The sequence below is a fragment of the Rhineura floridana genome, chromosome 1, assembly GCF_030035675.1.
Source record: "Rhineura floridana isolate rRhiFlo1 chromosome 1, rRhiFlo1.hap2, whole genome shotgun sequence".
In the NCBI taxonomy this organism is placed as follows: domain Eukaryota; kingdom Metazoa; phylum Chordata; class Lepidosauria; order Squamata; family Rhineuridae; genus Rhineura; species Rhineura floridana.
In genome coordinates, this window is record NC_084480.1 from 310,694,460 (window position 1) to 310,718,648 (window position 24,189).

At 42.1% G+C, this 24,189-nt stretch overlaps 1 pseudogene; it reads left to right on the plus strand.

Moving 5' to 3' along the window:
• The first annotated feature begins 23,660 nt into the window (after window positions 1-23,660).
• Window positions 23,661-23,778, plus strand: LOC133375895 (5S ribosomal RNA; annotated as a pseudogene).
• Window positions 23,779-24,189: the final 411 nt, after the last annotated feature.

Sequence of the window (24,189 nt, forward strand, 5' to 3'; positions counted from 1 at the left end):
AGGGCAGGATATAAATCAGCTAACTAACTGCCATCATAGCTAGTAGCGAATGATAGCCTTATCCTCCATTCAAGAGACATGAGAGGGGGATTGCATGACATGAGGGCACTCAAGTGTTCATCATAGGTCAGAAAGCATTCTGTGAAAATGTGAAATGGCAGGGATGGGGAACCTTCGCCCCCCCCCGACATTGTTGAGCTTGGAAAAGTTACTTTTTTTGAACTACAACTCCCATCAGCCCCAGCCAGCATGGCCACTGGATTGGGCTGATGGGAGTTGTAGTTCAAAAAAGTAACTTTTCCAAGCTCTGCTCCTATCCTCCCTGGCCATTGGCCATGCTTGCTTGGGCTGATGGGAACTGTAGCCTAGCAACATCTGGAGGGTCAAAATTCCCTACCCTGAATGAGCCAGGATCCCCTCATATGAAGGGACTCTACACACATATATAGGCACAGATGAAGCAGAGACCCTACTAATGTGTACCAAATGTGTGGACAAGGATGAGGTGGCACACATGGCTGGTGGCTGTGTCAGTGGCAGGGATAAGGCTAGCCCAGATGGCCCTCTGGCACTCCCTATAGTGCACTGTGTAGCATAGTGTAGCCTTCCTCACCCTGGTGCCCTCCAGATGCTTTGGACTACAGCTCCCATCGTCCCATGCTAGCATTCTCAGTGGTCAAGGATGACGAGGGTTGTCATCAAAAAAGTCTAGATGGCACGAGCACATGGAAGGTCCTGTGGTCATGCATTAACAAAGCTAAAACCCATGAATTGAGAGAGCTAGATGAATAATATGTCTTTAAGCCAGTGGTTCTCAAAATGCCACTGTGGAGTCAGGGGACCTTATATTCTGTTCTTTAGGGGCTTGGGGCTCTTGGACAAAGTGGGAGCAACAAACAGAGTCTCTTCCAAACAGGCAAAGGCAAGTTTCTCTAAACCCCTGGCTGTTGTGCCCCAGGCACAAGGGGAGTTAGATGAGGGAGAGTAGTCAGATGAGGACGAGGTCCCTGGGGACGTTGAAGGAAGGGGGAGTGCTGCCAGCCTACAGACTTCTTCGGCCAGCCCTCCCATCGAGGCAGATTCCACTCCGCCTGTGAGCTCCCTGCCTGATCTATTGGGATGTGATCCCTTGTGCGTGCCACCTCCACAGGAATCCCCACCTGGCACTTCAAAAGGTTCCCCGTCAACCAGTTTTCTGCTCCCTGAAGTCGAGCTGACACCTAGCAAAGCCCCGCTGTCATCCCTTGTGAGACGGCGCAAGAAGAGGGACTTTCAGAGGGTGAAACTTCAGATGAGCTGGCGTTTACGGGTGAAGACCTTCCCTACTTAAGCAGGTGGCCACCTAGAGTCTAGTACTGAGTCAACTCTCCCCACATGCTGCAGAGACTGTTTAGGTAGCTTAGTTAGGGAAAGTAGTGAGCCAGAGTAGACAGGTCTATGAAGCACGCTGCTTTGGATGTAACCATCACACTAATAAAATGAGAATTAAACCAAGCCTCGCCTCTGTCTCGTGTCTCGGGCTCAGGGCAGGACACTGGCTAGCTTCCCTGTGGGCCCTTCTGGCTGAACTAGAGAGGTTGTTGTCTCAACCAAGATCTGGGGACATCTGAGGCTTGATGTAGGCTGGCGGGGCTTATACTGCGCTTGGGCCTGCCTCTTAGAGGAGCTGGCTGTGCTGACTTAAAGGACCCTTGTATGATTCTGCAGGCACTGACTTCTAAGCTGAGATATGTTATTGAGGGCTCATCCTTTGAGTTAGAGGGATGTAGAAGAAATACATCAGGCTGGGAGGCACAGTGGGAGATGACTACTCCACCACCTCCCTAACTGAAGAAGTTTGCATTTTGGATCTTCCTTAGGGTAGTGTAGGGGCCAAGTTTGAGGGCCATGGCATATGGAGGGAAGGCATGCCATTTTAAGGAGGGATATGACCCAAAAGGAAATGATGCCTTCCACCCACCAACCAAGGCCTGGGTCAATTGAATGCCCTCTGGCACTGGGACATCACTGATTGATACAGGATTTGTGATTATGACTTCATCTTCACTGCTCCATTATTCGAAATGAGATTGCTCCAAAAGAGTGGTCATCTTGTTCTTTATGCTTTTTAAAGGAGATAGTTGTTTTGCGTTGAGAACATTGCTATAATAACCTAACTGCAAGGGTCCTGAAGCTTTGCACCTTCAATGAAATATACAGTATTTTGTCCTCTCCTTTTTGTGTGAGAGAAAAAGCAAAACGTTTACCTTTTCCAATTCTGTTCAGCACCATCTGCGCCTATAGCCAGCCATTTCTGCGCAATGCATGGTGTGGAAAAAGTGACTGGAGAAACATTTTGCTTCTTCTCTCATTATTCTAGAACTTGGACACATTCAATGAAGAATGTTGCAGATTCAGGACAGAAAAGAAGATAAAGTACTTCACACAGCATGTAGTTAAACAATGGAATTCACTCCCACACGAGGCAGCATTGGCCACCAACTTGGACAGTTTTAAAACAGAATTAGACAAATTCATGGGGAATAATGGCACTAGCCACCATGGTTATGTTATACCTTCACTTCAGAGACAGTATGTTTCTGATTACCAGTTGCTGGAAATGGCTGCTGTCGGGGGAGGGCATTGAGTAACACGAAATCAGAGAGTAGAGTCATTGCTGTTGCTCCCCAGACAACCTCATGCTTTCCATGGGAAGTCAGCTATGTCCTGCTGATCCTGATTGTGTAGATACAGCTATTAAAGGCACAAGAATCCTGTTTCCCCAATGCTAAACATAAATCAAAGCCACAGCTGCAATCCTGTACCCATTTACCTGGAAGTAAGCTCCATTAAACACAAAGAGAATTACTTCTGAATGGGCATGTATATCACTTTAGTGGACGATAGCTATAAAGGGAATTCTTAATGAGTGCCTGGCTTAGTGTTTCTGCACAGCAGGAGGCATGCCTAATGCTCTTTCCAAAGTTTTCCCATTTTGAATTTGCCATTTGGGGATTCTTTAACAACCACCCACATTTTGTAGCATTTGCAGAAAGTGATTTATAGGGAGCACGTGATCTCAGATAAACCCACCACAGAAAAGACACATCCTGGATGCTAGGAAAAAAGGAAGGGTAAACTATGAAGATTCCAGGGACTACCAGAAAATAAGACAGAAGCAGGAAAAAGTGCACTAAAGAGAAGGGGACACCAGCAGCTCTATAGTACTCAGGAATTCCTATTGTGTGGTGTCCAAACAACTCATTTATCAACCATAGCTCTGATTTCACTCATTGGCTAAAAACACTAAGAACATAAGAACATAAGAAGAGCCTGCTGGATCAGGCCAGTGGCCCATCTAGTCCAGCATCCTGTTCTCACAGTGGCCAACCAGGTGCCTGGGGGAAGCCCGCAAGCAGGACCCGAGTGCAAGAACACTCTCCCCTCCTGAGGCTTCCGGCAACTGGTTTTCAGAAGCATGCTGCCTCTGACTAGGGTGGCACAGCACAGCCATCATGGCTAGTAGCCATTGATAGCCCTGTCCTCCATGAATTTGTCTAATCTTCTTTTAAAGCCATCCAAGCTGGTGGCCATTACTGCATCTTGTGGGAGCAAATTCCATAGTTTAACTATGCACTGAGTAAAGAAGTACTTCCTTTTGTCTGTCCTGACACTGACAGGTAAGGGCAGCTAAAATGGCAGAAATTGCTAAGAAAGGTATGTACACATTTTACTTAAAAGCGTTCTGTCTAGGAGGACCGGAGACTCACTTAAAAAAAAAACTTGGAGTTGGGCACCAATGAAGGTCATTGTGGGTGGCATGGCACCCATGGGTTCCAGGCTGATAAACCTGGGTATAGATACTATGATTTGACTGATGTCACTGAAGGCAAAGACAGATAATTCAGAGCAAGGACAATGCTTTCTCGATTACCCAGGTGATCCAAACCTATCAGAGATCAAGCAGTATAAGTGGGAGAACTTTATAATATCATGTAGCCAATAAGATTTGACTCTGTGTTGACATCAGTGATGGCAAATGAAGCCCATTCAGAATGATGGCAGCACTTTCTGAATATGGAAAGGAATTCATCACCTTTAAGGATATCCCAAAAATGGAAATCCCAATGGATATACTTCCAAAAATTTGCACACAATCCATTTCACCTAAGCCTTACTGTTGACACATCTCTCTTACAGTCCAGGTGGGTTTTATTTGCTGCTGAAAGGGAACAAAAAGAAATTAAGTCAAGGAGCTCACATCATAAAGTTGGCTTTGTTTCAGACAGCTGGGAGGTTTGATTGGATTTGACAGGATAGCTTTCCGGGCAGTTTACAAGATGTCAAGAAATCTATCAAAGAATAACTAGCAAGCTCCCTTTGCAAGCTCTAAAATTCCACTGCAACTGCAGCCAAGGTGTTGTGTTCTGAGCAATATGAAGATGTTACACTAGTTTCCCATTGTGTCTGACAAAAGACACCTGAAGTTATCATTCGGCAGTGGGAGGGTTTTGAAAATGAGAGCAGCTGTTGACAGAAGTGAAAACGGGTCATGTGGGGACACAATCCTGCAATCATTTCACCATTTGTGAATGGTGGACCAAAGGAGGAGAGTCACACATCTCCAGTGATATGACCCCAGGTAATATTAGTGCTGTGCCAAATCCTCTTCTCCAGTTTTTCAAACAGTTTTCTTTACTCACAAAGCAGGCTCCTGTTTTTCTGCCTCATTTCTGTTCTCTCAGTTTCTCATTTTTCCAATCTTAAATGCAGTTCTCATTTCTGCAGCAATTTGTGATTTTTTCCCACAAAACCTATGAAAATTCTGTGGCATTCTAGTGCAAATTTATCCTAAAAACACTTTTTGTGTGCATTTTTGTCCAATGTACACATTTTTGCAAGCCTTTTTCATAATATGATACATTTAGTGAATTATTTTCACTAATATATTCATATTCATTTTAATATACAATTTCCCCTACTATATGCATTTTTGCAAACATTGCTTGGTTAGAGAACTGCATCTCAAAAATTTGGATAGGCGCAAATTTCAAAGGACGACTGTGTTTCGGAAAGTGAGAATTTGGTAAATTCAGCTTTAAATGCAAATTGTTTGAATTTCTTCCCCATCTGTATTCACAGGGCACTTTTACTTTTTCTTTACAATTTCACTGGATGCAGTTTTTGAGCTTACCATATTGTTGTGAGCTGGCTGTGGGCAATGTGTCCGCTTTTTTGTCCATTAAACATTTCTCCAGCACATATTACCAAATTCTTCCTAGGTACACAGGACATGGATTGGACTGTGAAGGACCAACCCAAACTGTGTTTGCATTTTGATAAATGTGTAGGGCAGTAAAATATCTTAGAGAGGAGGTCAGGTCTCCTGCTCCCCTGGTGCATTCACTACAGCTGCCCAATTTCCCTGCTTTTTAAAGATTGATAGAAATAACTGTTGGCTATAGGTAAATTCTTAAACTGCAAGGGTTTTTTGCCTGTTAGTGAATTTCTCTGCTTTTTAACCTGAGAGGTAAGAAATAGATTCTGTGCAAGTTTGCTGAGAATGGATTGATCATTTTCATGCTTATTGAGTTCAATGGGATTTACCCCCTGCAATCATGCTTAGTATAGGTGAAACTAACCACAGGGGAGGAGAGAGGAGAGGGAAAGGGGAGAAAGGGGGAGGAAGGGCTGAGGGGAGGAGGGGGATGGTAGCAGGTGGGAGGGGGAAGGGAGGAGGAGGAGAGGTTTGATCATTTGCATATTTATTGAGTTCAGTGGGATTTCCTCCCTGTGCAATCATGCTTAGGATAGGTGAAACTGACCATGGGCGAGGATGAGAAGGGGGAGGGAGGGAAGGGCTGGAATGGGAAGGAGATGAAGAGGATGGGAGAGGGGGGAGAGGATGAAGGAAGGAAGAGGGGAGAGGAGAGGGGGAGGAAGAGGGGAGGGGAAGAGGGGAGACGGTAGGCTGGAGTGGGTAGAGGAGGAGGAGGAGGAGGAAGGGAGAGGTGGAGGGAGAAGGGGAAGGAGAGAGAAGGGAGGGAAGGGGCAGGAGGAAGGGCATAGGAGGGAAGAGGAGGAGAGGGCAGGTTTAGCATCTGCATGCTTATTGAGTTCAGTGGGATTTACTCCTGTGCAATCATTCTTAGGATAGGTGAAACTAAACTGGGGGAGTGGGGAAGGGGGAGGAAGGAGAGGGAGAAGGGTACAAAGGGAAGGGATGGGGAGGGGAGGGGAGGAAATTAGGTGGGTATTGGACAGAGGGAAGGCCCCTTTCCTTTCCAAAAGGAAAACAGTGTTAACAGTATCATTATTTTGGGTTTCCCCCCCACCTTTGTATTCTACAGCAGACACATGTAGCCTCCCACCCAAATTTAAAACAAAGCTGTCCCTGGCCACATCCACACAAGGGATTTTGTTCCACTTCAGACAGTCATGGCTTCCCTCAAAGAATCATGTGAAGTATAGTTTCTGAAGGGTGCTGAGAGTTGTTAGAAGACTTGTATTCCTCTGACAGAGCTACAGTGGCCAGAGTGGTTGAACAGTCAGTCCCTCTTCTGGGGATTGCAGCTCTGTGAGGGGAATACGGCCTCTCCTAGCAACTCTTAAAGTGAAAAAGAGTGTCTGGCATGCGTGTGGCCCCCTGATTAGCCAAACCCAACAGCTGTTAGTCTGGTTTTTAGAACACTGACAGTTGGTTCTTACTGAGTATGCCTGCACTGTCATAGACTTCAATGTTAAATTAATTAAAAATCAGACAGGCTTTTTTTTTTTAGCTTTAAAACTGTAGAAGATGAAGGTCAGAGTATGGGAAAAGGTCAGTAATAGGATTACAGGTACTCTGTCAACATGGCTGATTTTTAATTAATTTCAACAAATTATGAGACCACTGACAGAAAAAAAGTCCAAACAGGGGTCTGGATTTTTTCCTCTTGTTTTAGACTTTGAACTCTGGATTCTCTCTGAGTGTTTCTTGTATCACCATGAAAACTTAGAAGGTTGTTAAGCAAGCATTTCTGAGTTCAGGACTATATGTTTGGTAAGGTTTTGTTTTGAAACAAGCTTATGGGAAGCATCAGAATGGCATAGGAGGTGTTTTCAATTCAACATTGCAGAATGCAAAAAATCCATGCTGGCTATAGTATACAGCCACTGTCACGTGGCTGTATAATCACCATAGAATTTATAAAGGCCTCAGCCATTATAAACTACTCCCCATTAAAGGAAATGATGCTGGGCTGGGTAGGCCAATGGTCTGACTTGGTGTAAGGCAATTTTTCATATGTTCATATGTACATTCAGGATCATATGAATTAAAGAGACTCATGTCTGGATATTCTAGATTCAAATCCTATTTGTTGCAGCCCAGTTATGTAGACTTAGTAGAATTTTCTATTTTGGTGGCACTTCCAAATTCTACCCACGTAAAATCCAAGGTGAATTTTGAGGATTCTGCTCAGACACCATTTCTGCAGGAATTTTGAAGGCAGGTCCATGAATGAAGAAAAGAAAGATTAGTGAAGGTTGTTAAGATTTTTTGTTGTTCAAATCTCTCAACTTAACTCTAAAGATAGAACAAGCTGCACCTTGGACAGAGGAGTTAGGAATCCCAGGGCAAGCAGGAAGGCATCTATGGTAGTGAACATATTAGCATCTCTGTTTCATGCTGGGGTTCTTCCAACTTTACCTCATCCAAATAGTCCTGTAAAGCAGATCTCCATACACAAGCTGTTTTACAAATGGGTAATTGAGGAATAGGGTGGTATTCAGCTAAATTGTTGTACTACTGCAAGTATTATGGGATTTCCCCCTTCTATTCCCCCAATGCCCCACAGCAGATTTAGGGGGTACATGGAGAGAGGAGAGGGGGGAAATGTTCTCCTTAGTGCTACACTGAATACAACCCATAGTGTCTTTATTCATGCAAATGCTCCCCAAAATGCATACAGCTGACACTCATGTCATACATTTAATGTACTATAGTTAGAAGACCCCTTACAGTGCGGCAATTTCCAGCACCTTTAACCAACTATAGTTCCTAGGAGTTTTTAGGGAAAGCCATGGCTGTTGAAGTGATATAAGAGTGTTTTAAATGTATGGTGTGGATGTGACCATAGAAACAAATGTGCTGAAGAAACTGAAAGCTGTGGAAAACTGCACACACTCTACAAAATTCAGAAATTTAAAAATCTAGAACCATGGCCTATAGAATCATGGAATTATAGAGCTGGTAGAAACTTTGGAGGGCATCAAGGCCAACCTCAATGGAGGATCTATGATGCTGGATGCCGACATTACTATCTTTTCGGCGCGCCAGGTTAAAACTTTCCTCTTTTCCCAGGCATTTTAGTATGTGTAAAAATGTTTATGTTTTTAAATTTAAGCTTTTAAAAATTGTTTTAAATATGTGTTTCATTGTATTTTATTGTATTTTATGTTGATTGTTGTGAACCGCCCAGGGAGCCTCGGCTATGGGAGGTATATAAATTTAATAAAATGAAATGAAATGAAATGACAGATGGTCGCCCATAATCAGATTAAATACCTCCAACAAAGGTCAGTTTCGCAGTTCCTGAGACAGAATGGCTCAGACCCTAAAACGCTGGTTGCAGTTAGGTAATGCCACATATTTCAGAAGTCCAAAACTCAAGGCAGAACTTTGGAATAGGACAGCTGTTCAAAATGGGAACATAGGGGGTTGCCGTATACTAGTTCAGGCTATTGGTCTCATGAAGGGGTGTTTCTCATTATTCATTATATGATTTATTTATTTTTTCCTGGGGATGAACCTGCGATCGCCTGTGTGCAAAGCATGTGTTCTGTCCACTAGCTATGGTCCTCCCTATGAGCTATGTATGCACCTTCCCCCCAGCATTCCTTATTTTTATTCCCGGAAGAAAATTACAGAGAAATCCTAAGAATGGGAACCAAGAGGAATTTATGCAGGCTTAAATTAAGCTGACATGAATTACTGCTATTCCAAATTCTGTTCAGGATGGAGTTGGGCTACTGCAAGCTGAGCTGGCCTGAGCCTGCCAGAGGGGAAACTAGTCTTTTCAATAGATTTTGACTTACACCACCCTTTTTGGGTTGCGAGGTCACATGACTAAGTTGAAGGAGGTTTGGAAGAGGTGGAAATCTCTCCTTGCCCCATCCTGCCCCTTTTGGGGATTTACGCCAGTGTAAATTCCACTAGCTGAGCTGGCAGATCCCTGGCTGAGTTGGCTGATGGACTTACGCTGGCGTATCTGTGGCTCAGCTGGGATGAGGGACCTAATTCTGGAGCCACCCTGGCTCACTCAGGATGACCGAAGGTCCACTTGGTGCAAACACACTCATGCCAGTGGATCCTGAGTTTGGATTGAACTGTTGCTTGGGATTTTATTTTTAAAAGCCTTCCTAACTAAGGGGAAGAAAGAGGGAACACACACACACACACACACGTACTTACTTTTAAATTTCCCAGCAGACTAGCACTTAAGGCTTATTGCAGTATGTTAGAGTTAAAGGCAATTTACCACAATGCTAAATCAGTGCAAATCATATTTTGGGATTTATCCACAGCATAATGAATACCATGTGTGATGACAGGGGGAAAAAGGATTTGGACTGAATGAAATAACAAAATGCATTAGCAATTTGAGCAGACACCCCCTCTTATGTCATACATCTTCATTATTTGGGAAATCCTCACTCTAATCTTTCATTGTAGGAGTATTATAAGAACACCTAAATGTATTAACTGACTGCTTCTTCTTATTATTATTCATTCCTATTTTCCCCTCCTCTTCAAGTGGCTTTTTTTGAGGGGGGGTGCATAATCCAGGAAGGATTCAACCCAATAATCTTTCCAAAGAAAGACCTTGGAATTAAATCTCAGAAACCATCAGACTGTCTACTTGCAGGCAGGTTTTTAAAATTGGCTGTTCCTAAAGCCTCCAGAAACCTGGCAGTCTTAATGGTATTGACAATGAGCTGCTCAGTTTCTATTCATGCTTCTTGCAAGTTGTCAGCCTGACTTGGAAATACACCTGCATGCATATGCTTAGATATATGGATCCAGGCAGAGGTTTAATTATTTATTTGGTAAAAAATGAGGTGCCGATGCTCATATCATAATAAAGGTGTTGTGTCCACCAGCACAAAATGGCTGCAGAAAAAAGAGATGGTAGTTTGTGATGCCATTATAATGTGTTATATTTTTCTAATTATGAGCAGTCAAACAAGTTTAAATTTTCCTGGCCTGTTGAAGGGGTAAGTTTATTTGTCTAATTCATAGCCTGTTTTGAAAATCTTCCCAATATGAAGCTTTAATCCTATATGCACTTTTCTGGGAATAAAGCTGCAATGCTAATCCCACATACTGGGAGTAAACCCCACTGAATTCAATAGGACTTACTTTTGAGTAGACATGGTTAGGAATGTGTTGTAAATCAGTGGGACTCTTGAGTGAACATAGCAAAGAATTGTGTTTGTGTTGTAAATCTTTCTCTCTCCCTCCAGTCCTATTTTTTAAAGCAATTAGACAGGGCTTACTTAGGTGTCACTGCTTTTATTTGGTAGGAAACTAATACTGATTTTATTTTATTTTTAATATGTTCTGCAATGACCAACTGGTATTGACAATAAACTATTACAGGGGTGTATATATTTTTACATCTCCATTGTTAGTGTAAATGGAATCTTTCCAATAACCCTGTGAGGTACGGTTGCTGACTGGAAACCAAGACAGCTCACAATCAGAAATAAAACAATTTAAAATCCAATAACCATAACAAAAAAAATATAAAACAGTTGCAGAACAGCTTAAAGTGGCATGGTTCTGAATGTTGGGTTGGGTGAGTGAAGTTCCTTATCATTTGAAGTTGCAGTCCTATGCACACTTTCCTGTTTGTGTAAGCCCCACTGAATACATTGGGACTTGGTTCTGAGTAAACATGCATAAGATTGCACTATAAATATCTTTACAGGTTATGTAAATAAAACATCTTTGATAGTCATGCTTATATAAATATTTCTTCATGTCCTAGTATGTATCTGATTTCACACATTGGATACACTTTACTATTTCCTCTACATTTTAAGTGTGCCCTTCTTGCTTAGGGAGGTCATGGTCCCCCTCTATTATTTTCACCCTGAGGGGCAAATTAGGCTTAGAGATGGTGAGAAGCCCATAGTCACCCAGTAAATTTTGTAGCTGATTTCCATTTTAAAAAATTAATTAAAACGATTTACATGCAGGGAAAGTTTATGAAGTAGATTCACACAGTATGTTTCAAGCAAATCCAAGTTGCATTTAAAGCACATGACATCCCCCAAAGAATCCTGGGAAATTTATATTCCACCTCACAGTTATAGTTCCCATCCATCACCCTTAACAAACTACAGTTCCCAATCCTATTGTGGGATTCATGTGCTTCAAATGTGTGTTGAATGTGCTTTAAATGCATGGTGTGGATATGCCCTGGGTATGATGTGCATTCATTAGTGAACTGAAAAGAACAGTTTTAAAAAATACTTTTTAAACAGGGGAAGGGTTCTAGCTCAGTGGTAGGGCATATCCTTTGCATGCAAAGGTCCAAAATCTCTGGAAAAGACTATTGCCTGGAATCCTGGAGAGCCAATGTTAGTCCATATCATCAGTACTGAATGAGATAATTTATTTGTTTTTTACTTACAATATTTATATATTGTAACAAACCCCAAAGTGGTTTACAGAAAGAAGTTAAAAACATGTATTTAAAAACATTAAAATAATAAAACCAACTATGAGTTAAAAACAGATAAAAAGCATAATAGTTTCTATATGCCTGGGTAGGCTTGCCAAAACAAAAATGTTTTTAGCAGGTGCCAAAAAGAATATAATTAACGTGCCTGCCTAATGTCAATAGGCAGGGAGTTCCAAAGCATAGGTACTGCCACACTAAAGAATCCATTTCTTTACAAGAGCAGAAAAGTAATATATGGCACCCATAACATGAAAAGCACAACTTGAACTTGGCCTGGTAGCGAATCAATAACCAGGACAGATTTCACAACAGAGGTATTATGTGCTGACATGGTCTCACTCATGTCAAGAATCATGCCACAGCATTCTGCACTAACTGCAGGCCCTGGGTCAGATTGTGCTGCATAGGGATTTCTGTGACCTTGGCTGAGTGGCTGCCAGGATTTTTTTAGTTTTATTTAGGAAGCCTGACTGGTTGTGGGATGCTGAGTTTTTTGTCTTACTTATAGCAATCTTGTTGTGGTTGGTATGGTATTACATTTAGGAAATCATCACTCTTTTTCTTCTTCTATTTGCATGTCATTTACCTCTGACCTTACTCCCTTATAACCATAGAAACAACAACAGTGGTTCCATGTGGTCAGCTGAATCCCCTTAAACTCACTGATGATGCCCCTTGTTACTGGAAACTTGGGAATCTTGGGAACTGTAGTTTGTTAAGGGTGGTGAGAATGGTTAGGAGACCTCTACTCCCCTCACTGAGCTAAATCAATCCCTCTTCCTGGGGAATTCTGAAAATTGTAGTTCTGTGAGTGGAACAGGAGTCTCTTAACAACTCTCAGCACTGTTAACATACTACCGTTCCCAGGATTCTCTGGGGGAAACAATGACTGTTTAAAGTGGTATAGTACTGCTTTAAATGTATAGTGCAGGTGGGGCTCAAACCACTCTGGGTAGTAGGCCCATTGAAATCCCTGAAACAGCTGGGATCCATTGATTTCAGTGGGCCTGTTCTGAGTATGATTTAGTCAAATACCACCCATTAAAAATAAGTACATAAGTTACCAATGTACACATGCACTTGTGCGACTTGATGAAATACCACAAAAAAGCCATCTTGATGGGATTGTGTGATCAGGTACGTTAAGATTTTTATCATGATCTTTTATCAATGGATAGGACTCTAAGTGCACAGAACAATTTAAGATGCTGCACAAAGATAATCTTGATCCAATCAAATTCACAGTTTAATCAAGATTGCATAGATAAAAATACAGACACAGATACAGATACAGATATAGTTTTATCCATATGTTGCTGGCTTGCTGTACACTAGTAATATATAGGCAAGATGGAGATTTGGATAACACAGAGAAATGGAAAACTGCAGGAAATTGTAAATGTTGCTGTTCTACCGTTAATTTAAGGATGTCTTCTGGTTAAACCAGAATTCAGGAGAAAAGACAAACAGGACAGAGTGAGCCCATAAAACAGAGATGGGGAACTTGTCATCCTTCAGATGATGTTGGATTCCAACTCCCATCATCCCTGACCATTGGCCATGCTGGCTGGAACTGATGGGAGTTGTAGCTCAAAATATCTAAGGGCACCAGGTAGGGGAAGTCTATCTTATAGAGTGCTTGATTTTATCACTATATCCATGTTATTTGCAAATGTGGAATTCTAGCCTTTAGAACAGAGAATTGATTCATTTTACCAAGACAAGATAATTACAGATAAAACTTGTTGTTTAAGAAGGTAAAATCCTGTGGCTAAAAATCATTGATCTCATGGTAGGTGACTATTTGTGTTAATTTCTCCTCTTTCCCTTCTGCCTTTAAAAAGAGTGAGAAAGATCCCACCTCGGTCATAATGGATGTTTTACCTAAAGCCATTGTTAAAGTCCAGACTAAATTCATTCCAATGAACTGAAAAGTAAAGTATTTTTTAATTTTACCTCCAATTATATCCAAGAAGATGAATGAAGCAGAGCAAATCCTTGATCAGAGCCAAAAGGGAGTCATAAATCATTCACTTAGATGATCAGATAATTTACAAACTCCTTGGGGTGTTTTGGAAATGGACAAGAATAGTTAAAACCTGTCTCTTTGCCACAGAACTGGGAGTCTGTGATAAATTAGAATCTGTCTTTCTCTCCTCTCCAGTGATTGTCTTGAATACGGCGGATATGTCCAAGCACCGGTTGCTTAATTGCAGATGGAACCCTCTCTTGCACTGAATCAATTCTCATCTTTTGTCAGGAGATAATGACAATACAGAGTGTTTCGCCTTGAACAGCTAACCGGCTGTTTCAGTCTATGTCAATGAGGTTGGATTCATTTCTCTAAAGGGGTAGGAGGTCTAATTCAGCTCACATGCATGAAGTGGTTTATTAAGCATAATATTTTTAAAAAATGCATATATGGCTTACATCCATATGAACTGGGCAACCTAATGCCTATTTGCATATTTAAGGTAAAAGTGCACTAGGTACTTGGTAGCATCCGAAACAGACGGCATTTTTCCTCTAGATATAAGGTACATGTAGCCACTGAAGTCATAGAAGAACAACCCCTACTGGATCAGACAAAAAGGCCATCCAGTCAAGCATTCTTTTCTCACTGAACACTAAAGGCAGGATCATTCAGATCATGGTATTCCCAATCTCTGTGTACGGATGTGAAAGCTGGACAGTGAAAAAAGTGGATGAGAGAAAAATCAACTCCTTTGAAATGTGGTGTTGGAGGAGAGCTTCATGCATACCATGGACTGCAAAAAGGACAAATTGGGTGTCAGAACAAATTAAACCAGGACTATCACTAGAAACTAAAATGATGAAACTGAGGTTATCCTACTTTGGACACATCATGAGAAGACATGATTCACTAGAAAAGACAACAATTCTGGGAAAAACAGAAGGGAGTAGAAAATGAGGAAGGTCAAACAAGAGATGGGTTGATTCCATAAAGGAAGCCACAGACCTGAACTTGCAAGATCTGAACAGGGTGGTTCATGACAGATGCTATTTGTTGTTGTTATGTGCCTTCAAGTCGATTATGCCTTATGGTGACCCTATGAATCAGTGACCTCCAAGAGCATCTGCCATGAACTGCCCTGTTCAGATCTTGTAAGTTCAGGCCTGTGGCTTCCTTTATGGAATCAATCCATCTCTTGTTTGGCCTTCCTCTTTTTCTACTCCCTTCTGTTTTTGCTATTGGAGGTCGCTAATTCATAGGGTCGCCATAAGTTGTAATCAACTCGAAGGCACATTACAACGACGACTATCCAGATGTCCATAGGAAGCCCATAAGCAGGACATGAGCACAGTTGTCCTCTCGAGGTTCTGATCTCCAGGAATGGGTACTCAGAGGCATACTGCCTCTGATACTGGAGATAGTATACCGGCATCATCACTAGTCATTGACAGCATTATCCTCCATGATTTTGTACTACTAATCGCATTCATTGCTGTATCAAATCAAGAAGCCCATCTAGTCCAGCGATGGGCATCCTTCTATTTATTTATTTATTTATTACATTTGTATACCATGCCATAGCCGAAGCTCTCTTTTTTAGGTCAAGAGGGGCACATGCCATGATGAATGTCTGATTGCACACTCATGCACCTGTGTGCACACATGCAAACAGGCAACTGCACACCCTGCAATCTCTCTTGCACACTTTCTGTCCCACATGTTTAAGCAATCTTCCCTCCACCTTTTTGGTGCATGTTTCAAACTCCCCTTTCAGTGCACTAAGGTCCTACCACACCTTCCCCATTCCGTTTCCCAGCTGAGTTGTCAACTGAAACAAGTGAGACGCATTGTGCTCCTCAGCTCTTCCCAGCATCAGCTTGGCATCAGAGAGGGAGGAGACCCTTGATGGGATCTCAGTGATCCCATCACATTCCTCCCTGTCTTCCCAGCACTGGCAATCTCATTCCCATCAACCTGTTGTTGGGTTTTTCTGGGTGGGGAATATTAAAGAGCATTATTGCAATGGGGATGAAGGCACATGGGGAGAATCATGCCTGCACACCTTCCTCTCTGTGCAAATTATACTCATTGCATTACAGCAAGCAGCTATTTGGTGAGCTGAGAGTAGTGCATGCATGGGGGGTGAATTCATAAGAACATAAGAGTCTGCTGGATCAGGTGAGTGGCTCATCTAGTCTAGCATCCTGTTCTCACAGTGGCCAACCAGATGACCGTGTGAAGCCTGCAAGCAGGACCTGAGCACAAGAGCACTCTTTCCTCCTGTGGTTTCCAGCAACTGGTATTCAGAAGCATACTGCCTTCAAATGTGAAGGCCGAGCATAGACATCATGGCTAATAGCCTTTCCTCCATGAATTTGTCTACAACCGTCCAAGTTGGTGGCTATCACTGTCTCCTCTGGGAGAGAGTTCCATAGTTTAACTATGTGATGTGTGAAGAAGTGGGTTTTTTTTAATCTTTCCTGACCATTCCAGCATTCAGCTTCATTGGATTACCATGAGTTCTAGTGTTATGAGAGAGGGAGAAAAAAATCTCTTTGTCCACTCTCTCCATACTATGTATAACTTTATACACATCTATTATGTCAACTCTTTCTCACCTTTTCTTGAAACTACAAAGCCTCAAATGTTGCAACCTTTCCTCATAGGGGAGTCACTGCATCCCTTTTATCATCTTGGCTGCCCGTACTTGAACCTTTTCCATCTCTACAATATCTTTTTTGAGGTGAGGCAATCAGAACTGTACACAGTATTCCAAATGCAGTCACACCATAGATTTGTATAACGACATTACAATATTGGCAGTTTTATTTACAGTTCCTTTCCTAATGATCCCTAGCATGGAACTTGCCTTTTTCACAGCTGTCACACACTGGGTTGAGATCTTCATCAAGCTATCCACTATGAACCCAAGGTCTCTTTCCTGGTCAGTCATTGCCAGTTCAGAACTCATAAGCGTATTATGTCAAATTAAGATTTTTTGCCCCAACATGCATCACTTTACACTTGCTCACATTAAACTGGATTTGCCATTTTACTGCCCATCCACTCAGTTTGGGATTTGTCAGTGGTGGTGTGTCTAGTCATCCTCAGGTAACATCTGCAAGGACCACATGTGGCCTGCAAGTTGCTCACTATGATCTAGTCCAAAGTTCCCTAACTGTGGTCCAGGAGCTTCATTCAAGGGGTCCACAGCACGTCTGTGTATTTGTAGTTTAAAATGGGAGACAGTACATCATCATGTCAAGTATTCATACTGATTTTTAACTGTAATTGAATTGATTTTTTCTTACATTGTATTTGATTGTAGTGCAATTTGAATTCTTTGGAATTACAATTGCTACAACAGAGCAAAAATCATTAAGTGGTCAACCAAAACCCTCAACAATTTTCAAGTGGTCTCTCTGCATATGTGTGTGGACTTTGGGAACGACTGTTCAAGTCCAATATTTTGTCTCCAAAAACAGTTAACCAGAAGTCTCAGAAACCCATGAGGCATGTATAAAGATGATGCCCAATCCCTTATGCTTATCTCTTGCATGTGGTTAACAGGGGCTCTGTTCAGCTGTCATGCTTAATAGCTGTTGATAGTTCTGCCACCCATTAAGTTGTCCAAATGTCTTTTAAAGTCATCTAAACTAATGGTCATCACTCATCATCTTTAGATAGAAATGTTCTGGCTCACTTCTACCTGGCCTGGGATGATGGGGCCCTGACTAGGGATGGATGAGAAATTTGATTCAGTTCACATTTCAAGCTGAAACTATCAAATTCAAACTTTCCAAAACAATATGAGGACTGAAATGCAGCCAACCTTCAAAATTTGCACTTATTTCAGATTTTGCAATGCAGTTCGCCAACCAGTGTTTACAAAAATGCATTTGTTAGGGGAAAGTGTGCATAAAAACGATTATATTAGTGAAAATAACATACAAAATGCATTATATTATGAGAATAGGTTTGTACAAACAGATACATTAGTCAAAATTGCCAACAACAATGTGTTTATTAGGAGAAATTTGAATGAAAATGCTCAAGAATTTTCATGAGGTTTTTTTAAAAAAACATCGCAAATTGCTGCAAAAATGTGGAGAACTGAATTTAACACTGGAAAAATGAGAAACTGACTGAACCAAAACTGACAGATTTGACAGATTGCACTCTTCAAGTACATGAAAGGATGTCACATAGAGGAGGGCCGGAATCTCTTCTCGATCATCCCAGAGTGCAGGACACAGAATAAGGGGCTCAAGTTGCAAGAAGCCAGATTTTGACTGGACATCAGAAAAAACTTCCTAACTGTTAGAGCCATATGACAATGTAACCAATTACCTAGAGAGGTAGTGGGCTCTCCGACACTGGAGGCATTCAAGAGGCAGCAAGACAGCCATCTGTCAGGAATGCTTTGATTTGGATTCCTGCATTGAGCAGGGGGTTGGACTTGATGGCCTTGTAGTCCCCTTCCAACTCTACTATTCTATGATTCTATGATCTTTCCATCCTTTGCATTGACTGACTCCAATGACAAAGCCTGCTCTTCTTCCTGCCAAAGGCACCAATGACGTTTTTCATACATTTAGGCCAGAGACAGGGAAGTTTTTTTCAGCCTGAGGGCCACATTTGCTTGTAGGGAACCTTTTGGGGGCCGTATGCCAGGGGTGGGCAGGGCTAGAGACAAAGGTTGGTGGAGCAACACAGAGGATGCTTACTTTAGTATAATGCGGAGGTTTCTACACACTCACTCTCTCTCTCTCTTCCCCAGCTCTATCCAGGCAAGCAAGAGGCATTATGACAGTGCAAAGACACATGCCAGCTAGGCAAAAGCCCTTGAGGAGGGGATGAAACAAGGTTGGTGAGGACAGGTATGGAATGAGGAGTGTCCTGAGGACCAGATAGTGAGGGATGGAGGGCCACATTTGGCCCCTTGGCCAGAGGTTTCCCACACTTCCTTTGGGGTGCAGTCTGAACCCAGGATCTGCCAGGATGAGTGGAGTTTGGAATATGCAGATAGGCTCTACCAGGGCTATGTCAACTGAAGTCCCTAATCCTGGCTTAACAGGACATATGCCGGCTGCAGGACTCCATCCCAGCTCAGCCAAGGCCAGAGCAAGTCCTGAAAGGGGCTTTCAGGAGCATGGTGAGGGGACGGTGTGGCAGGGTGAGACATACCCCTGTTCCAAACGCCATTCAGGCTGGTCACATGACCTAACAACCCAGTGGAAGTTACACTGGCAAAAAGGATGGTGTTAAGTCAAGCTCTATTTTAAAGGCTTGTTTTCTCTCAGCCAGGCTCGGGCCAGCTCACTTGGCTGTAGCCCATCTTCTAAATGGCGTCTGGAATAGGGTTAAGTTAGACCAGCATAATTCATCCCGGCATTACGTTGGCTTCCGTTAGTTTGAATTGCTGTGCCCGGCAATGATGTAGTGGAAAATTGTGAAGGGCAGGAGTTTGCCATGAGAGGCCCCCACAGCCACACATCCCAAGAAGAGTCCAAAAATGTAGGCAGCTGTGTTAATCGTATATAAACCTTAATGAGCAACAGAGCATAGCATAATACCCAGTTCATTAGGCTCAGCTGACAGTGCTGTGATGACACCCATCCTCCAATTTCTTAGAATTTATCTTCTTCTGTGAAAGTAGGCTTCTGTTTATCTTCCTTTTTTCTCAGGGTACTTGAGGATTTCTCCAGAATTTCTTTTGGGGTTTGGTGGCTGTGAGGTTTTTAGTGTACCTTATCAGTGAGGATTGAACAAGGTGGTTATATGCCTTCCTTCCCTATATTATTCTATAGCCCTTTGCAGCCTCCCTGGCTCTGTGCACTTCCTGGTCTAAAAAAAGCCCCATGGGCAGAGTTATTTCATTATGACTTCCCCTGGGCTTTGATTGAAGTGCAGGCACCCAGGAAGGCTGCAGACTTGTAGAACGAAAGATGCTCACAAATACTCCTCAGCTTCCTCAGACATGAGGTAAGTGTAAAAACCAACCAACCAACCCTGTACCTAACACACTTCACTGGAATTTTCACTTCGATGATTTTCAAATGCAATTTATTTTCTCATTAATTAATGGAGGATGGTTGGGGGGAAATACAGAGTAAAATTTCAGTACTACACTAGCTCACAGCCATAGAACAGTGGGCTGTCAAAGCATAGTGCAGTGGTTTGCATGCTATAATTTGGCTGGGGAGATTCACACCCCTGATCACCCATGAGGTTCACTGCGGAGATTCACACCCCTGATCAGCCATGAGGTTCACTGAATGACTATGGCCAGTTACTATCCGAACCAAACCAGGGCTGTTATGAGGATAAAGTGGGGTAACCACCCCTGTGTTCACTGGAATTTGGGTGGGATAAGGCATCACATAATGATAATATCATCCTCTCGGATATGAGAACGTAAGTCATTTTCAGAATCTACTGCCGGCACACAGTGAGAGTAGGCTTGTTCACACAATACACTGAGCACAGTGTCTCTACACATGTTGATGGGTGAGAATTTTGATTCAGTTTGCATTTCAAGCAGAATTTATCAAATTTGCAATTTCTGAAACAATATGAGAACAGAAACACAGGCATCCTTTGAAATTCACATTTGTTAGAATTTTGGGATGTAGTTCACCAACTAAACAACATTTACAAAAATGCATATATCAGGGGAAAGTGTGCATAAAAATGAATAAATGAGAGAAAATATGCAAAAACGCATGAAATAATAAGAAATACCTTGCAAAAATGTGTACCTTTGTCAAAATTGCCTACAAAAATGTGTTTATTTGGACAAATTTGCACTAAAATGGTGGAGAATTTTCATGAGGATTTTTTTAAAAATTAATGCAGATTGCTTTAGAAATGTAGAGAACTGAATTTAACACCAGAAAAATGAGAAACCAAGAGAACTGAAACAGACAGATCTTTCCATCCCTAACACATGTACAAGTGTATGTGTGATGGAGTAGGTGCTTGTTGATTTGTACATCTCAACTGTGCCAACTACAGACTGTACACTCCAAAATGAAAATAACTGTATATAGCTCAATTATTTATGTACACATATTGTACTCTCATTGAGTGTAATGTATGAACACCCTAGAATGACAAAACAATGAGTACAGAAGTGTGACTAACCCTGGGATAAGGTGATGCCTAAACGACGGTTGTTTCCTTGAGATATCGACTCTGGCTCAGCACCTCCATGTTGATTTTATTAATTGCTTGTTCACTTTCCCCTTCATTTGCAATCTTCTGAACTGTTCTCTTAGACTGTTATCATGTCCATTGGTTCATCATTACCTAAAGAGGAAAAGGAATCCAAAGCCATAAGTGAATTCAATCGGACTTAGAAAGTCCAATTAAAACACAATGGGTTGGGTCAAGCCAGTCACACTTAGTCCAGAAATCAATGGGACTTTACTTAATCATGAATACCATTTCACATTAATTTAAGTGGGACCTAAGTGAGAGTAGCTCAGTCTGGATACAATCCAGAGTTCCTTAATATTCAGGGAGTGTTCCATATAGCCTGTTATTTATCTATCTATTTTAAAGGAAGCAAAAGCTGAGAGTAGCCATAGATGTACCCTGGACTTCAGGAAAGCTGACTTTAATAAACTCAGAACAATGGTAAGTAATGTTCCATGGCAAGTGACCCTAGTGAGAAAAGGAGTCCAATATGGGTGAAAGTTTCTAAAAAAGAGAGAGGAGATTCTAAAGGCACAATGAAAAACAGTTCCACCAAGCAACAAAGGTGGAAAACAGCAGATGAAGCTGATGTGGCTTCATGAAAAGCTTAATGATGACCTGAAAACAAAAAAGGACACATACAGGAAGTGGAAGGAGGAAGGAACAGTACAGACAGGTAGCACAGAATTGCAGGGATGGCGTCAGGAAGGCTAAAGCTGAGAATGAGCTGAGGTTAGCGAGGGATGCTAAAAACAACAAAAAAGTTTTCTTGAGGTACATTCATAGTAAAAAAAAGAGAAAAGAAATGGTGGCACAGCTACTCAGTGAGGATGGCAAAATGATAACAGACGACAAACAGACAAAGGAAAGGCAAAAATGCTAAATTCCTACTTTGGCTCAGTCTTCTCCCAAAAGAGGGTCTAGGACCCTCCTGGCAAACATGGTTGAAGGGACAGGATTGCTGCTTGAGATTGATAGACAAATGGTCAAGGAATACCTAATCACTTTGAATGAGTTCAAATCTCCAGGGCTTGATGAACTGCATCCTAGAGTACTGAAGGCACTGGCTGAAGAACTCTCGGAACCGCTCTCTATTATCTTTGCAAAATCATGGAAGATGGGTGAAGTGCCAGTTGACTGGAGGAGGGCTAATGTTGTCCCTATCTTCAGAAAGGGCAAAAAGGAGGAACCTGGGACCAGTCAGCCTGACATCAATTCTTGGGAAAATTCTGGAGCAGATTATAATCTGTAAATACCCTGAAAACAATTCAGTGATTACTAGAAGCAACATGGCTTTATCAAGCACAAATCCTGCCAGATTAATCTTATCTCATTTTTTGATATAATAACTTTCCTTATAGACTGTGGGAATGATGTGGGCATAGCATATCTCAACTTCAGCAAAGCTTTTGACAAAGTGCCCCATGATATTCTGATTAGCAAACTAGCTAAATGTGGGCTGGATGCAACAACTATCAGGTGGATCCACAGTTGGCTACAGAATCATGCTGGCTACAGATTCATGATCAGAATAATCAGAAAGAGTGCTTATCAATGGTTCCTTCTCAAATTGATGAAGGTAACAAGCAGGGTACCACAGGGCTCAGTCCTGGGCCCAGTGCTCTTCAATATTTTTATTAATGACTTGGATGAGGAGGTGCAGGGAATGCTTATCTAATTTGTAGATGATACAAAATTGGGAGAGATAGTTAAAACCCTGGAAGACAGAAACAAAATTCAAAGGGATCTTGATAGGCTGAAGCATTGGGTTGAAAACAGAATGAAATTTAATAGAAATGAGTGCAAGGTTCTACACCTAGAATAAAGAAACCAAATGCAGTTATACTGCATGCAAGAAGGATCTTGAAATTGTTGTTGATCACAAGCTGAGTATGAGCCAGCAGTGTGATATGTCTGAAAAGAAGGCAAATGCTATTTTAAGCTGTATGAACAGAAATATAGTTTACAAATTGCATGAAGTATTAGTTCCCCTCTATTTGGCACAGCTTAGGCCTCAGTTCTAGACGCCACACTTTAAGAAGGATGCAGACAAGCTGGAACAGGTTCAGAGGAAGGCAACAAGGATGATCAGGGGACTGGAAACAAAGCCCTATGAGGAAAGATTGAAAGAACTGGGCATGTTTAGCCTTGAGAAGACTGAAGGGAGATATAACCTTTCTAACTAGCAGTACAACAATGGAATCAATGACCTAGGGAGGTAGTGGGCTTTCCAACACTGGAGGCATTCAAGAGGCAGCTGGACAGCCACCTGTCAGGTATGCTTTAATTTGGACTTCTGTGTTAAGCAGGAGGTTGGACACAATGGCCTTATAGACCCCTTCCAACTCTACTATTCTATGATTCTATTATTCTGTTTCTAAAATGAATGCCTCTGGCCTTTCAGGTCACAATGCCCTCATGAGATGGTCTACAAAGAAATTACAGACTGACCCCATACGTTATATGTTTACACCAGCAACATGTAACTAAAACCTGAAACAGTTTCATAGCACATCAGCAAAATACAGACTGGAATAAAACCTCTTCTTTTTTAAAAAGCCAGCAGTGACAAAGCCATATGTATTTCCCTGTGTGCAGCTGTTAATGAGAAACGTGGTTGAAGTGGAACTCTGTACATGCCCTGGGACTATATGTTTGTTTCAGCTGTGTTCTGAGCAATGAATGTAGCCCCATTGCAAGGAATCAGAGGAAACAGTGGCAGTTCAAATGGATATAGGATTCCAGCATAATTTACACCAAGGTAAATTATGCAGGCCTACGGCCATACTACTCGGAACATGCTCAATCTCCTTTGATCTCAAAGCTAAGCAGGGTCAGGTCTGGTTAGTACATGGATGGGAGACTGCGTGGGAATACCCGGTGCCGTAGGCTTAGAGGAAGGCAATGGTAACCCACCTCTGAATACCTCTTACCATGAAAACCCTATGACTATATCTAAAAGAGCCATAGGGTTGCAATAAGTCAAAACCGACTTGAAGGCATATAACAAAACAAAAATTATGCAGGTATAATTTATTCCTGTTCTAAACTCCATTCAGGAGTGGGGCTACTGCTGGCTGAACTGGACTGAGCCTGGCAGAGGGAAAACAGAGTTTGACTTACACCGCTGTTTTTGCCAGTGTAACTTCTGCTGGGCTGCTAGGTCAGCTGACAAAGCTGAACAGGGTTTGGAATAGGTGTAATTCTCCCCCTGCCCCATCCTGCCCCTGCCATGCCCCAGAATGCTCCCTTGTAGGGACTTAACTTGGCATTCGTACAGCTGACTGGCTGAACTGGCTGAGT